This window comes from Felis catus, chromosome D4 (assembly GCF_018350175.1).
Source record: "Felis catus isolate Fca126 chromosome D4, F.catus_Fca126_mat1.0, whole genome shotgun sequence".
NCBI lineage: Eukaryota > Metazoa > Chordata > Mammalia > Carnivora > Felidae > Felis > Felis catus.
The window spans coordinates 50,924,470-50,942,610 of record NC_058380.1 but is presented as its reverse complement, the minus strand read 5'-3'; the positions used below and the strand labels follow the sequence as shown (position 1 = coordinate 50,942,610).

General features: G+C 40.6%; 1 long non-coding RNA gene across 1 annotated transcript; it reads left to right on the top strand.

Annotated features, from left to right (window-relative positions):
• Positions 1-368: 368 nt before the first annotated feature.
• Positions 369-3,397, top strand: LOC111557599. Its single transcript, XR_002737792.2, has 2 exons — positions 369-612; positions 2,030-3,397. It is a non-coding gene; the product is annotated as an uncharacterized LOC111557599 (long non-coding RNA).
• The last annotated feature ends 14,744 nt before the right edge of the window (positions 3,398-18,141 follow it).

Sequence of the window (18,141 nt, the reverse complement as noted above, 5' to 3'; positions counted from 1 at the left end):
GTATATTTGAAATTTGCTAAGACAGTAGATCATAAATTCTCTAACCACACACACACACACACACACACACGTACAAACAGCTGCACCAGGGGATGGATGTGTTAATTAACCTTACTGTAATCACTTTATATACATACATATGTGTGTGTGTGTGTATATATATATATATATATATATATATACATATGTATGTATATATATATATACATGATTTGATATATATGTATATATCAAATCATCATGTTAAACTTACCCAATCACCTTAAACCCATCATCTTAAACTTACCCATCACCTTAAACTTACCCAATGTTAATTGTCAATATCTCAATAAAGCTGGAAAAAACTGCAGAAGGGGCCAGCAAAAGTAAATGAGCAGAAAGAGCCAGTAAGTATTGTGATTCTGTACCTAAGTTAAGGAAATATTGCAAAGAAAGGGGGGTACTAAACTATGTCATTTTTTTTTCTCAGAAGGTCAACAAGATGAGGCAAGAGAAGTCATCATGGAGTCTGGCAACATGGAGGTTCCTAGTAACCTCAAAAAATCAGTATCAGTGATTGGTAAAGTAGATGGGATGAAAGCCTGACTGGAATAGCTACAAAGATACAGAGAAGTAAGAACATAAAGACGTAAATGTGGCATTTACTTCAATGGGGGGGGGGGTGGTATGCAGAGAAACAGGGTGATGCTGTAGAAAGTGTGAGTCAAGACAGGAACTTGACTTTAGGATGAATAATATTTATTTTTACATAGCTACTTATGTAATTAAGGTAATAAATATAATAGGAGAATGGAAACATCCAAGTGGAAGTGGGCACATTTTGAATGCAGAATAGAGGAGATTGTTGCAAGAGTCACTCTCATGAGTAGATGGGGGAAGGAGCCCACGCTGAGTGAGGAGGCTGGCCTCAGCTAGCACCAAGAGGTCATCCAGCTGAGTAGTCTGAGTACTGGATAGATGAGCTCAATGAAGGTAAAGTTCCCAACAATAATAAAGGAAGTGATCGTGAAGAGGAAAATAGTGCTAATTCCTCAGTGAAGGAAGAGTGACCAAGATATTGAGAAACGAGGACAACAAGGAAGGTGAGTGGGGTGTATTTTCTGATGAGTTCTTCCAAGGAGATGCTTTTTGGAGCAAGGAAGGAGAAATGTGTCAGAAGAAGAAATAACGGGTAGATGGTTAAGTACATTCTACTTCCCTCCAAACCCACAATCTATTCATATGAGATAATAACAATAATAATAATGATGATGATGATGATGATTACCACTTAAGAAGGAAACAGTGTCCTTGAGATGAGCCAGGTTCATTTAGAACAACCAGGTGAAGAGCACATTCTTGGAAGATACAGGACATTTAATTCAGAACACTCTGAAAGTTCAAAAAAGGAGGTGGGAGGGTTTGGATGGATTCGAAGTGGCATAAGACAGTCCCATTAGAAGATTTGGAACACTATATGGGTGTTACATTTTGGACAGTAATAGATGTCCTGAGAGACATGAACTTTTGATAGTGCATGAAGTAAACATCAATATGAGGCATAATGAGATTAGGTCTGATGGTCTCTCTCGGGAGAGAATCAGAAAGCTGATTCTAGCAAAGGTGTCTCACAGTTGATGGTAAAGGGCTGATGGTGTCATGATATGGCAGCATGGGGGTGCACTGCTCAGACCTCCCTGATAAAGAAAATGTTCTGGTTAGCTGACAGCTTCCAGTTGCCTCACCTTAGTGACCCACTGTAGTGTTCACACCAAGGCCACCATCATCTGGGGTGACTCCCAGCCAGACCTGGCAAGGCAGAAGTACTAGAGACAGGTCATTCTGCCAAAAGCAGGACTCCTTTTTTGTGCCTTTGGGCCTCCCTATTGGCCTAGTCAAGACATTTTTAGGGCTCTCCTATATAGTGTGAGGCCCTTCCTATCCAACCCCCCCCCTTGTTTTCCCCTCTTTTTTGACAGATGCCAAAATTGCTGCCAGGTGTGAAGCTATCCTTGACTATGTCTGCCCTCTTCCCTTTTATCTTTCATAGGCATGTCCCACAATAAGCCTCTCACACTTATAACTTGGTCTTAGCACCCACATCCAGGAGGACATGAACTGACTCACTTGGGGAGAGGTGGAGAGGCTATGGAGCTGAGGTAACGTGAGCTGGATTTTACCGGACACCATCATAGCTCTTGGATCTCTTTAGATATGCTGTGATCGGGGATGAACTGGTTTACAGGGGAAATGGAACTGTACGGATATTCCTTCAATCCTGCTTTAGATGGTGTTGCAATCAAGACAATGCAAAAGCTTTTCTATGACCATGTACATTACTACCCTTCTTGTACACCAAGTTAGGAATGCTACATAATAGCAAGAAAGCTAGGAAAAATGTATTGACAGCTTACTCTGTACCAAGCTTTAGGCTAGAGCCTTGCTCATTCATTCGGAATACTTTTAATGAATACCAAGATACATGGGGGCACCATCTTGAGTCAAAATCCAGGCCAATACTTGTTTTTAAAAAATCATTTACATCCTGCCTTGCTTATAGCAGCACTGTGCCTGTCTTAAAGCAAACATGTTCACAGGCTGTCATGTAATATAAATTCTCCTTGCTATCTTGCTGACTAGATGCTTCCTTCTTCTCCCAGCTGCATCTCAATTTTCCTCCTTGAATGGAGATAACAAAGGGTCTCTTTCTTGCCATTGCATGTTGTGAATGTTGCAAAAATGACAACATACTTCCAGGATACTGGAACACATGAAAATTGGTGCCTTCATAAAAGGAGTTTCTTGTGTGGTCCACTTCAGGGGTTTGTGAGCCTAATAAGTATGTCTGCCACTCAGCCCAGCCCGAGTGAAGGCAGGATAATGTTAGCTCCCAACTCATGAGAAACAGAGTGTGGGCTTCAGGTCCCTTTGAACTCTTGTATCACTTATCTGACTGGCTTTTGCCCTTTTCTGGGATGGCAGCTGTTTAGAATCTCAAACCTCTACACCCCTTTATTCTTCCCATTAGTGAAAGGCTTAATTAGGAGCAAAATGTGTCTTTGCATCATAAACACATTTTAGAAGTTAACAGGAGTCCCTGGCCCCTGCTAAATGCTAACCAAATGTGTTAAAATCAGCAGTTTGATGTTGCCCATAGAGACAGCTGGAGAAGGGGAGGGGGGTTTGAGGGAGTGTCTCACAGCTGGAGAACCCAGCAGGAAATGACACTATTGGAGACTTGCGACTAAGCAAACCACAAAGTGAGAGAACAGAGAGAAAGAGAGAGAGAATGAAAGTATTGGAAACCAGCCCAGCTGGGTCACAGAATTGGTAAGGGGATACAGCTTTAAACAGCTAAAATGAAAAATGATTAGCTGAGAATTGTCTAATTACTGAAATTAAATATAAAATCCACTAAGTGCTTACTATTTGAACTCCTGTGCATATGTGCTTTGGCATTATCCAAAAGTTTCATAAACTCATTTCTAAACACTTAGCAGTCATTAACTACAGGCTTTAGCCATAAAATTGCAAGAGTTGGACATTTCGAAATTCTCTTTTGCCTAGATGTGCCATTCCTAGGAACAGACACAAGAATATAACATATGATTTGAGTTAGATATTCCTATCAGTATTAACTCTAATAACAAAAGATTTTCAAACAATGGAAATCATTTTAGAAATTACATACTACCAACAAAACAAAATATTATGAAGAATATTTGTACTTAGGAATTAATTTCCATGTGCTACAGGATGTTAAATGAATCTTTTCCTGTTGTCTTCTGAAATTCAATAGATGGTAAGTAACACTAAAGAAGAATGCTAGTTTCATCCATGCCAAGAAAAAGAGAATTAGCTTGATAATCATTAATCCCCATCACTGACCTAATAGCCTCAATAAGGGAAAAGTAGGAGTTCCAAAAGGTGATAAAAGAGAATTGGCAAGAGATTTTTCTGAGATGAAGACTGCAATCAATGGCTTTTCCCCCCTCTTCTCTTTGGGAAGGAGAGAGTGCCCTCCCTCACAAATTGAGAAGGATCCAGAAGAGTGTCCACAGAGTGATATCTCTGTAGGAAGGGAGGCTGGCATTCCTCACCTTGCCTAGAAGTTTGCTGAGCTGCATACACTTGTAGTCCTAAACCAGGGCAGCCTCACAAGTGAAGGATAAAGGAATTCTCCCAAGTTTGATGTGTCCATTGAAATTTCACATACACAATCAAAGACACTGGATTGCCTCTCATCTGGAGAATTCTAAAAGTAGGATTATGGCTAGAGCAGCATGTGATAGCAAGGCAGAAACAAACTTCCCAGCAAGGATGCATGAATTTCTTGAGAACCATGTGGATGCCTTGGAAGATAAATAGGCCATCATGAAGGTACCCTGGCCAGCAGTACAAGATCTTGGGTTCATTACCAGCATGAGCATAGGAGAAGACAGAAATTAGCTAGAGAGTGCTTTGCCCTTACTGGGAGCAGCATTGGCGGTCCAGTACAGCCTCCAAAGAATCCATCAATGCACCAGACAAAAAGCCAGCACTTATATACCTATCATGAAAAATACAGTAGCTACAAGAAATATGCAAGCAGCACTAAGGACAAGCAAAAGACCTTTGTTCCTTTTCTCTCTAGTCTTTCTCCTTCCTCTAAACCTATAAAATATAGAAAGATTCACAAGAGAAATTTTAAAAACAAGAGATAGTAAGGAAGAATATCATGCCATATACTCCATTTTAAGTCTCCAAGCTACCACTTGAGCTAGCTGGAGACAGAGGAGAAGGTTGAATTTGATGTGAGATTGACCTTGTCATTTAGACTGGCCTGGCTGGTCATAAAATATATAATTATTAATTATTATCATTATAAATAAGTATAAATAACATGCATATGATATAAATATTATTATTAATGTTAATATTATAAAATATATATTGTATGTACAGTCTTAGTTACCACAAGTGACACAATTTTCTAAGTGAAAGTGCCTATAAAGCTACATGATATAGACATAAAACATATTTAGAAGTGGGCAAGTCAGCACTGCTCTTGCCTTTTTTTATTTTTTTTATTTTTTTTAAATTTTTTTTTTTCAACGTTTATTTATTTTTGGGACAGAGAGACAGAGCATGAACGGGGGAGGGTCAGAGAAAGAGGGAGACACAGAATCGGAAACAGGCTCCAGGCTCTGAGCCATCAGCCCAGAGCCTGACGCGGGGCTCGAACTCACGGACCGTGAGATCGTGACCTGGCTGAAGTCGGACGCTTAACCGACTGCGCCACCCAGGCGCCCCTGCTCTTGCCTTTTTAAAGTCATGATTTTAAAGTCAAGGAAGTAAAAGCTTTTTCATATATGTATTCCCACTGAGTATATCTCATTTATTACATCAGTAATATATAACACTGTGAGTTTAATAATTTTCAAGAAGGGGCACCTGGGCGGCTCAGTCGGTTGGATGGCTAACTTCGGCTCAGGTCATGATCTCACCAGTTTGTAAGTTTGAGCCCTGCGTCGGGCTCTGGGCTGACAGCTCAGAGTCTGGAGCCCACTTCAGATTCTGTGTCTCCCTCTCTCTGCCCCTCCCCCACTCACACGCTTTCTCAAAAATAAACATTAAAAAAATTTTTTTAAATAATTTTCAACAAAGTGTGCTACTTAGGCTATGCTTCCTGTCCTTTTGTAAGTTCAAATATTTTCAGCCATTAGAAGATCCGCTGTTTGAGGCACTGGGGTGGCTCAGTCAGTTGAGCATATGACTCCTGATTTCAGCTCAGGCCATGATCCCAGGGTCATGGGATCGAGCACCATGTTTGGCTCTGAGCATGGAGCCTGCTTGGGATTCTCTCCCTCTTTCTCTCTCTCTCTCTCCTCCCCCTCTGTACCTTAACACTGCTTGAGCTTTCTCTCTTTCTGTAAAAAAGAAAAGAAAAGAAAAGAAAAGAAAAGAAAAGAAAAGAAAAGAAAAGAAAAAGAAAGAAAGAGAAAAAAAGATCCACTGTTTGATCCCAAAGCAAGGAGATTTAATTTTAAAATATCGAGGATATAGAACTCCAAGGAGCATTTGGAATATGACAAGTGAAATATCTTAAAATGGTACTTCCCAAAATGTGTTGCACAGAACTCTGTAAGATGTTCCATTGCAACAAAAAAGAGAGAGATGGAATCATACATGTTTGAGAAATTTATATTTGTTATCTTTTGTCTTCACAATTCATATTAGCATATTTAATTTGAGAAATGCTTCAATTTTTAAAAATCACTGATGTTTTAACCCAGCACATTTGATATGCCTCCCAGCATTCAGTCTCAAGTCCATGGAGGGATCAGATGAGCATCTGTGGAATAAATCTTTGGTACAAGTGCCTTGTCTATGAGTTCTCTCTGGGCACAGAGGGCAGTGGGAAACATAACTTTTTCTTACCTCTTCCCCTTGTGAATGCTGATTGAGGGTCATAGGAAAGTGAGAAAGAAAAGAAAAAGGCTAATGAAAAGGACATAATAGAAATTGGGAAGGATGAAAGTAAAGAGATATTGCAAGGGAGGTGGAAGCTGAGTGGGGCTGTTTCCTGAAAGTGAAGATACTGCTTCAAAAGGTAAACTTACAAGTGAAACCGTGACCTCAAAAGAGAGACCTCTGGCCCCAGCCTACCCACTGGCAAAGCTTCATTCACCAAAAGGATTTTGGATAAAGAAAAAGTTGACCCAATGGTTGGAACATGGAAGATAAGTAGAAGGCAAAGATGTATATATATTGCAGGCAAGATGGGGATATTGTTTAGGTCCAGATATGGGGTTGGGAAGGGAGAAGGATCTCACAACTCACCAGAAGAAAAATATTCTTACTTTTCTCTGGGGAAGACAATTGCTGGCCTTGGTTGCAGGTAGTATGCAAAGTAGGAGTTTAAAATAGAACCAAGGAAGGAAACAGAAAATGCTCCAGGGTGGGTTGAAAAACTGCCTTGCCAAGCTCCATAGAGCATCGGTATATCAAATGAGCATTCAAGGTCCAGATCTGTCAATTCCACTCCCTTCAGAAGGAATGGGTTCTTAAAAATGCATCTATGCTATATTTAAATGAGGGAAACCTATCAGCCTCTCTTCGGAATTTACTGGTGGAAAGCAGCTGAGGGTTTTCCTTAGTGAAAATGACAAATAGCAGGGTTTGTCATTTAAGATATGCCATTACCTAAATCTTACTGGAAGGAAAGTGATTTGCATCAATTAACTCACTGGGTTTAAGGTCTGTTCTAATTTTTCCCAAACCACAAGAACCTTTCCTGCAATGTTACCAAGGGGCTGCAGGCCAAGAGGAAAGAGGAGGGCTTCCTTTAAGTTCTTCAAAGTGACTGTGTTCCTTTCTTTTTTCCTCCCATTGTGGGCTGAGAGTCCAAGATCAAGGTGCCTGCATATTTGGTGTCTGGTAAGAACCCCTTCCTGGTTTGTAGGAGGCCATCTTTTTTGTGATGTCCCCATTTGGGAGATAGGCCAAGGAAGCTCTCCTGGATCTATTTTACAAGGGCACTATTCCCATTCATGAAGCCTCGGCCCTCCCAACCTAATCATTGGCCCAAGGCTCCACCTCCTAATACCCTCACACAGGGGTTAGGTTTCAACATAGGAATTTTGTGGGGGACGCAAACATTCAGTCTATAGCAGGCTCCAAAATCAGACTTTCTGGGTTCATATCTGTATGACCTTGATAAGTCTCTTAGTTTCTCCAGGTTTTCTTTTTCACATCTGTAAAGTAAGGATATAATGGTACACATTTCATTGGGTCCGCTGGGTTGTTAACTAAAATGCTGTATGTAAACCAGGTAGCACCAAGGCTGGCACACTGTCAAACCTCAGTTGATAGGTAGCTTGCCAACTAGTTAGTCCTATCTTCCAGCCCAGATCCACCACATGGTTATAGGACTCAGGGGAGTGTCACCAATAATAGCTTCTCTGAGACACCTATACCTTCTTTTCATCCCTCAAGAAACAGAACAAAATAACACCCAGCCCACTGTGCTGATTGACACTCAAGCAAAATATGAGATCCAAGCAAGACCAGCAGAGATCACGCGAAATGGCGGGAGAGGAAAGGTTACCAAAAAAAGACGACCAAAACAGGGGCGCCTGGGTGGCTCAGTTAGTTAAGCACCCAACTTTGGCTCTGGTCATGATCTCTCACAATTTGTGGGTTCGAGCTGACAGCTCAGAGCCTGGAGCCTGCTTCAGATTCTGTCTCTCTCTCTCTCTCTCTCTCTCTCTCTCTGCCCCTCCCTGACTCGTACTCTGTGTCTCTCTCTTTATCAGAAAATAAACTTTAAAAAAATTTTTTAAAAAAGATGACTGAAAAAAGAAGTAGAGAAAGAGGAGCCACAGCATCCCCAAGGAGTTAGAGTACAACATAGAAACCACCTGCTGAATGGGGGGGGAAGGTTGAGTTCGGGGCAGGGCAGGGGGGCACAAACCACCAATGTGTAGTGCCTGCTTCCCTTGGGCATGGCAGGGCCCTAAACAGAAGGAGGGAGACTGTGTTTAGAGAGACAAAGCTGGAGACACCATGTAAATATACATGCTCCTGATGGATCAAAGTGCTATTTACCATCCTTCACAGAGAGAAAAAAAAATCACTGAGGCCCCCTGGCGGGTGTGCTAAAGCAAATACCCAAACGATGAACTATTCAAAAGAACACACTCTTGCTTTGATCACAGGATGAGGCTGGAAGCAGCATTTTTCTGGTTACACTGCATCTTATCTACTCCTTTATTGATGCCAAACCACATTTCTTCTCTGTTAGAATTGAGGCCATTTTTTATTCCAGGCAGCTTTTCTAAAAAAGTTTTTTTTTTCTTTTTCCTAACCAGGGCTCAGTTTGAGAAGAACACTTTCTGATATAAACTCTGAAAATAATGTCAGGCCTCTACAGTTGGTAACCCTATGCTTTCCCCCTGAAGCAATGCTGAGCATAGCAATTTGAGCAAATAGACAACTCCTTCCCACTAGTGTTAGGGATGTGATAAGTTATTCAGGGCGGTCTACCAAGGCAACAAGAATAAAAAATTTTAGGTCAAACCTTGGCAGATATTCAATGTGGCCTTTGTAATTAAGTTTATTTTCTCAAGGCAATAATGGACACCATGAAGAGCTAATAAATAGGTGTGTATTCCTTTCTTTGGATTATTGACAATTATTTAGAATGCCATTTTATGCAGAAGGCAGGGTAAGTGGGGCTATAAAAAAGCAATGGCCTTGCATTTGTAGTACAATTGATTTTTCAGAAGAAAGCTGAGCTATAAGGTGAGAGAACAGCACAAACGGCCACTAGTTGAAACTTCTGTCCCTACATGAATAAGTGATGAAAGAATATTGGTAGGTAATTCTATCAAGATGTCATTCCTGAAGCAGGCCGACTACGGTATCTTCAGTAGTTTTGATTCACAAGTAGGGAGGTGAATAAGTGAAAGAATCAAGCAAGTAACTCAGACTTCAAGTATTTACAAGAAGCAACAGCTAACACTTATATGGCATTCATAATGAGCTGGACACTGTCTTAAGCACTTTACATATATCACCCCATTTAATCCTTCCTCACCAAAGGGAAGTACTATTATTGTCTTCACTTCAAAGAAAAGAACACTGATGAGGGCGCCTGGGTGGCACAGTTGGTTAAGCATCCAACTCTTGATCTCGGCTCAGGTCATGATCTCATGCTTCGTGAGTTCAAGTCCCACTTGGGGCTCTGCGCTGATGGTATGGAGCCTGCATGGGATTCTGTCTCTCCTTCTCTCTGCCCCTCTGCTGTTTGTGCTCTCTCTCTCTCTCAAAATAAATAAATAAACTTAAAAAAAAAGAAAGAAAATGGAGGCACAAAGACATAAAGCAACATACCCCAAGTGATACTCTAGCAAGAAATTATGGAAGTCTTAAGACTTCCATAGAATTGAACTTAGGTAAAATCGCTAACAGCCACTGTTCGACCCACCAGGTTCTCTTTGCTCTGGCTTGGTTATCACTGGAGTAGGTATTGGGAGGGAGCCTGGGTTTCTGAGTGACTGTGATGATTACAGGCCTCCTGCCAGCCGAGGTGGAACATCTCACAGGAGCACAAAAACACACCTTGGCTGTGTTAAGCCTGGGCAAACTTGAGGGTTGTCTGTTAGTGCAGTATGCTCCAGCCTACTCTGGCTGAATAGTGGTGACGCTGGCATTTGAATCCAAGCGGTTTATCTCCAAGGTCCATGCTCTATACCACTATGTTGCACTGCCTCCCACGTATGAGGTACGGCCTGCACACTTAAAGAGCTTACTGTCCTTGAAAATGGGCACACACTGCAGCAGCAGCCAAATAAAAATGCTAAGTAGCATCTGATGGATCTAGAAAGTGAAACCCAGCGCAAGCGAATGGGAAGTCAGAGAATGGGAAGATCAGCGTAGCCAGAGGTGTCGGTCTAAGCCCACTGGTTGAAAGGGTAAGAAAGCCATTCTAATGAGCTCGAGTCAACTGGTGTGAGGTCATATATCTCTTGGAATCTAAAGTAGGGAAATTAGAACCAGTGAGTCGCCTGTGAGCTACAAGTACACCTGGAAAGTCAGCAACTTCAGTAGTTTTCCCAGAGACTGCAGTTCCTCTCTTGTCTCCGCTTCTCTTAGCTTTTCTTCTGTTTCTCAGCTGTACTCTCCCCCCTCAGCCCAACGTGGCTGTCAGTCTCCCGGACAAGATCCATCTCTACCACCACTACAGACGCTCTGTGTCACTTGGTTCAGGTTATTGACAGAATCTGCTTGGCTCAACCGGTTTCCCTTTGGCCCGACATAACCTCTGTTTCAATTACCTGCCAGGGAGAGGATCCCACGGTTCACGAGGCTAAGACAATCCCTTCAGCAGAAATGGGATGAGAGAACAAGTCCCAAGAAAAAGGTGTGTGATTAGCAATGGAGCCCAAAATGATTTAATCAAAGGAGAATCGGATTTAGATGAGCAAAGAGGAATGTGGCCTGGGCCTTGCAGGAGGAAACATCAGCTTGTGTAAATACACCTGCTTGCTTGTAGGCAGTGAGGAAGCCCACAGTGACTAGAGAAAGAAAGCCCATGTTCACCTCAGGGGTGAGAGGTTGGAAAGGTGAGATGAGTCATCAACAGATACTCATCAGTGACCTTCACCTTGACCTAAAGCTTATCTTACAAGTCTGCTCTTCCCTGTTCAGCAGCAGCTTTTCTGACAATCTGGGCTGTGATCTCCACCTTGTCGAAGAGTGTATATCTTTTCTCTAAACTATGCCATTTCTTTCATTTGAACATTTCTTTTTTTTTTAAGTTTTTTAATAATGTTTATTTTTGAGAGACAGAGTGCAAGATGAAGAGGGGCAGAGAGAGGGGGGACAGAGGAACTGAAGCAGGGTCTATGCTACAGCAGAGAGCCCAATAACAGGGCTTAAACCCACGAACTGTGAGATCATGACCTGAGCCGAAGTCAAACACTTAACCAACTGAGACACCAAGGTGCCCCTTTTTGAACATTTCTTAACCTCTTTCACTGATCTCCTATGTTTTATAGAAATTAATAAACATTTCTTACATCCTTCACAAAACAGTAAGCCACCTTAAGGGAAGGGACTAAATTTCATACCTATTCCTAGCACCTAGCTCAGTCCCCTTCACCTAACGAAGTTTCATAAACGTTAGAGTAATTAAAAATAAATAAACCTTGTCTTATGAAGAACAAAGAGCCAACTGACTTACGTGGCAACATCACAAAGATTTAAGTCTTTAAGACTTGTTTGCTTTTCAAAGAACCTCTAACGTTTTAGAAAGAAAGGTTCTTAATTACTACCATGACCCCCCAGTGCTCTTCCTCTGTTCACTGACTAGTCTGGAGGTGTAAAGGGCCTCCCTCCATGCTCCTCAAAATTAGCAAGCCACTTTTCAAAATAATGGACTAAGTTTTAGATATCTGAGTCAATTGCATAACACAATAATATCTATTACTAGATTATAATGGCTAGAAGTGCACAGATTTAGTAAAACAGAGACTTTTCAAGCCATGATCTGAATCTCTCAGCACTACCTGACCTTAGGCAAGTTACATGCCTTCTGGGAGTAAAATACCAGATATAATGATATTTACCTCACATATTTCCTATGAAGATTGTGTGAACAAACACATGTAAATTTCTTAGCCTAGGAGCACATAGTAGGTGTTAAGAAATACTTGATCTCATCCTAGTTTCCTCTTTCCTTTGCTGAGAACTGGCTTTTGCTAAACTGGGTGATGTCACATAACCATGTGCCATATTGCTCTTTGGACAGAGGGACTACCTGCAATTTAGACTGCTGAATAGAACCCCCAGTGCTAAATTGTACAGCCACTCAGGCCTCAATGGCCTTTGATCTCTCCAGAGTGCTTCATCTTCTCTGGGCAGCGACTATGCGTCCTCGTCACTCTGGAATAACAGAAGGTCAGAGCAGAGCCCCTCACCATTGCAAGTGACAGACTCTCCGAGGCACATTGCAATTTGGCTTATTCCCTGTTATGACAATGATGGTAACAAGAACTGAAAATGGCACAACACAAATCCATTCCTGAGACCAAAATTGTAATAAAAGTGGGAAATTTTACAGGAGCTGATATCCCCAGAACAGGCTTCTGATTGTAATTGTGTGGGTTTTTATTTTTTCTTTATTTCTTGTTTTTTATCATCTTGGGTTCAGATCTTGGTATTGACAGTCAGTGAAAATTGTTTGGGCAGTCAGGAAAACAATGATGTCAATCTAGTAAAAAGGTTGTAAAATTTGAATAGACCAAGGCAACAAATAAATGTTGAAGATAGTTCCATTTGAAGAATTAATTTTCTTACATTATACTTTGACATAATAAGAAATTAGAACACACCAAGATCATGGTGAATAAAATTTGCATCTTGTAAGACAGTCTGTTAAAACAGTGGTTCTCAAATGGGAGCAATTTTGTACATACCCCCACCCCCAAGGGGACATTTGGCAATATTTAAAGATACTTTTCATTGTCACAATTGGGAGGGGTATGTAACTGGCATCCAGTGGGTAGAGGGAAGGAATGTGGATAAACATCCCACACTATACAGGCCAGGCCCCCACAACAAAGAATTACCCGACCTAAATTGTCAATAGTGATGAGGCTGAGAAACTTAATGCTAAAAGAACTCAAACTTCTTGCTTTGCTTAAGTCTAATACCATAACATTTCATTATTAAATACTTCCGCATCTCATTTTCTTGGGATTTAGTAAATGAATTTTTTTTTTTAAAAAAAAGGAAAACAGATAAAATAAAAACTGGTAAAATAGGAACTAAAAAAATAATTTCAAACTTTTCAGAAATCAATATGAGCCATGTTAAGTAAACACTGTACCAAGTCACCCTCCTCATTAGCATACTCCTTATTCCTAACACTTGTATTTCACTTTAAACAGCACATTCAATTTCAATGATTTCATCTGATCTTCACAAAAGCCCAAATATAAATATCTACAGTTTAAAAGGGACTAAGACTCAGAGAGAGTAAGTATTTGTCCAATGAAACATGGGTAATAAAAATACCCCAGGACAATGAGAAAAACGAATGTTGGGATCAGGAGCGCTGTGTTGCCTAATGTCTCCCACTCAGCAGCCATGTGGCACTGTTTTAACCTGCAAAACCCTGGCGTCCCTGCCTAAACAACGGGAGTGGTGACAGCTAGCTCAGGGGGTCACCACAAGGATTGACCAATGGCATGGATTCCAAATAAAGGACCTCACCTGACGTGAAATAAGACACAGCGGGGGCAGAGTGCCAGGCCCCAAGCCAGATGTTCTGATTTCAAATCCAGTGCACTTTCCTCCATGCCATGAGGGAGGGCCCACCATGTGTTTATAACACCACAGGCACTGAAGTTGTTGATTTCAGTAGCAAATGTGTATGGCTTGCCTAAGGAAAAAGAAAAAGAAAAAAAAGAAACATCTTAAAATCACTTAGAACTTTTTTTACTTTCAACTGTATTGTTCAAAATTGACAGGAGATTTCTTTCTCAGCCAGGACAAGATAAGCAGAAACTTTCCATTTTCCATGATTGAATACTGTGCGTTTTTGTGTGTGTTGGGGGTAGGGATGGGGAGAATGAAAGCATCTCAAAACAGTCTAAGGCAAAAAGGGACTTAATCATCTTCAGTGAAATGAAGCGAACATGCTTTTATTTGTTCAGAGGAATCTCAGACCAAGAGAGTGTATTTTTCTCAAGCATTCAGCAAATCTTTGGGGGTCTGAATCAGAAAGAAGCAAAAATTAAAAAGAAAAATTCACCCTATAATTCTACGTCTGGGAACTAATCTAAAGGAAAAATAATATATATATATTATATATATATATTCATATATATATAATATATATATAATATATATATATAATACATATGTACTATATTAAAGACATAATTTTAACATCTAACACACAAATTGTAGTATCATTATTACAATTCTATAAATTATGTAATCTTTTATAAACATGAAAAACTGAAACCAAATGAAATATCCAGCAAAAGGAGAATGGTTAAGCAGTCATTAAAAATTATGTTAAAGGACAATTATAACAACACAATTAATGTCTGCTAAAAATAGTGGTTAAAAAAAAAGCAGAAACAAAATTGTAGATACAAAATAAACTCAATTTTGTTTTTTGGAAAGCCTAAGCAAACAGATAGGAAACAGTCTAAAATGTTATAGTGATAGGATTATAAATAATTTTTCATCTTTCTTATTTTCTGTTTTCCAGCTTTATAAAATAAGTATACATTCATGTTACAATAAAAAGAACAATAAATATAACAACAAAGATTGCTTGAAAAAAAGGAGTTGAAATAATATACAGAATTTTATGTGGGGAATTTGCTATTGCAAATAAAATAGTTCAGTAAGGCAGGGGTAAGAATAGCTTGATTGTTACACCATTGCAAAGCCCTTAAGACCAAATTCCTCTCAGCCCATCAATTTCACATTGATTTCATCTTGACATGTAACATGCCCCTCAGTTCTACAATAAAAGAAGCCATGAAATATCAATGGTGACTTCTAGAAGACACATATACACATGTTGATTGAAGATTAATTTCTCAGCAGGGTGCCTCATCATCAATATCTTGCCTTTTGTGTGACACGGGTCAGGTGACCTTAATGATTAATAAAGGAACCTATTTTGAGCTGGCTCTGGGTTTCCAGAAAATATGAGTTATTTTGAACTAAAGGCATAGAGGATGCTCTGGTTTGGCCATACATTTTATTACAGAGCATCACAATCCAAGTAAGAGATTATCTGAATGATCTGAAATGCTATTGAAAGCTACCATACGTATAAACTTGCTGATAGATGATTCTAAATATGGGAAAATCTTCCTGTTGACCTGAACTATGTCCCATGATATATCTCCCCCCCCCCCGATTTTCCTTTTCCTTTTCACACATAATTTTCCAGCAAAATTTTCAATAGTACATGACCTTTGGTGGAGATGGATTAAAGAGAACATTTAATCAAATGATCCTGATGATTTCATCAAATGGGCTAAATCGGGTAGGCATTTAAATAGCTGAGTTGAAAGTTCAGTTTAATAGGAAGTATAGATTCATAGCAACAGAAACATGAGGACAGAATAGATTTAACAGCCACCTTTTCATCAACTTAATGAAAGCAATTAATTGGTCCAAAATACCTAATCCCTACCATGTTTGTGTAAAAATCTACTTTGGGCATTCACAACTACCTCACTTTCTTCCCCACCCAGAAAGGTCATTTCTATAATATGTGAACTTGCCCTCCCCTAGTGCTACACAATTTTTTCAACCAAATATAGGTTTCTGTCCAAAGTTAAGTTAATGAGGTTCTCTCTTGACAGAAGGACAACTAGGAAAAAAAGGCAATCAGTCAGTTGCTGCAAATGCCTTTAGAAATGAATGATGTGAGGGGCACCTGGCTGGCTCAGTTGGTGGGGCATGCAACTCTTGATCTGGGGGTTGTAAGTTTGAGCCCCACGATGGGTGTGGAAATTACTTAAAAGTAAAATTAAAAAAAAAGAAATGAATGATGTGCATGTGGTCGTCTTCTGTCAGGTGGATGAAAAGGCAGAAAAAGCTGAACTGAAGTAAATGTGGAGAGAAGAGAAATGTGTTAAAGTTTGATACAGCCCAATATGCAGACCCCTCTTCTCTACCCAAGTTCTGATCCAATTGGGAGACTCAGGATATACGCTAACACCAAATACCCCCTTCATTTGTGAGCCATTTGGCGATCCCAGCTTTAGGTGTGACAGAGTTGCCTTCCTAGTTCATAATCCCAGATTAGGTAGGCCTATACCTCAGTTTTTCCCTGCAGGCATCTTCCAGGGTTTTTAACCATAATCAGATGAAGGCGCCAAGTAGAATGGATATCCTCTGTAAGCAAATAACCTCAAAACAAAGGAAAAGGCTGAGCCTAACATGTCCAATTTACTCTTCCAAATTCACCCATGAGGTAAATTACCCCTTCCCAAGGAGGAGTGAGTGAGAAGGTGGAGCGTAGCCAGGAGTCCAACACTAACAGGTCTTTCCACATGGGAACATGTGATAGTTGGACTAAGAGTATGGACTATATTCCAACTGGGCTGCTCTTAGATTCCATGAAATAACCTAGGATCCTTCTCATAAATTTCGCTTAGGCTTAGATTAATTTGAGTTGGTGTCTATTACTTACAATCAAAATCATCCAGAGACAAGTGTTTGTCATTAGCATTCCACATTGGACTACTGAAGGACAATACCAGACCTAGCCTAGCATCAAGAGAGTTAGTTCTATTCTCTCCACATTTTCCCTTCACGTTAAAGGTAAGAAGGTAAGGGGCGCCTGGGTGGCGCAGTCGGTTAAGCGTCCGACTTCAGCCAGGTCACGATCTCACGGTCCGTGAGTTCGAGCCCCGCGTCAGGCTCTGGGCTGATGGCTCGGAGCCTGGAGCCTGTTTCTGATTCTGTGTCTCCCTCTCTCTCTGCCCCTCCCCCGTTCATGCTCTGTCTCTCTCTGTCCCAAAAATAAATAAACGTTGAAAAAAAAAATTAAAAAAAAAAATAAAAAAAAAAAGGTAAGAAGGTAACACCCATAGGATAACATATACATGGCGCCCATAGCACTTGCTTTTGGCTTTAATGAGCCCCATTATTAGAGAAAGACAGAAGTAATTTGAGTCCCCAAAACTCTCTCACTTAGAGCCCATTAGTTGTGTTACACTGGACAGGAAAAGCAGCACAAAAGAGTTGATGATGCAGAGGCCCAGAGACAAGATCCTCAGGCATGAACAGGCTGTGAGGTGGAAGCACATCAAAGCTCTAATGAGGCCATGCAGGGGACCCTGTGATGTGCCACACATGCCCCGTAAGGACTGAGGCATGTATTCCTCAGCTACCAGTAGTACTGGTAACTGCTAGCTTACAACTTGGTCCCTTTCCCAGGGTTCTCCCTTACTGAAAGAGAGCTGTTTCCCCCAAAGTATGCCCCTGCTTCAAGAGGACAGTGGGACAGCCAACATCCAATGACTGTTGGGGAAGGGGTATAGGGACCTGGCTCTCTTTCCTCAATTCCGAATATTTCTAAAGAGTGATCCCAGGTTCAGGTTCAGAGCTCCCCCTGAGATATACTGAGGCCCCTTTTGTGACTATTTCACAGTTCAACCTCTCCCTTTGCCTAATCTTACTTCCCTCACTCCCTTCCAGATTTATTCCTAAAACCACTCCCCATTCAATTTCCTGAATGCAAATCTCTACCTCAGAGTCTGTTTCCTCAGGGATTCAATTTGTGACAGTCCAGATGTTCAGAAATAAATAGTATCTAGGACATTATAGACCGACAGAACTTTCTGTGGTGGTGAAAATGTTTCATAGCTGTGCTGTCCAATATGGTAGCTACTAACCACACATGGCTATTGAGCAATTAAAGTATGTCTGGTGCTACTGACACAATAAACTTATAATTTGATTTAACTAACTTAAATTTAAACATATACCTCTGGTTTGTGGCCACCATACTGGACAACACCAATCCTGAGTATTAGGATAAAAATAGAAATTTCGTGTCATGCCATGATCATACGAAAAGCCTGTGGAAAAGAAGTCAAACATGGTGGCAAAGGATAAGTAAGTATTGAGTGC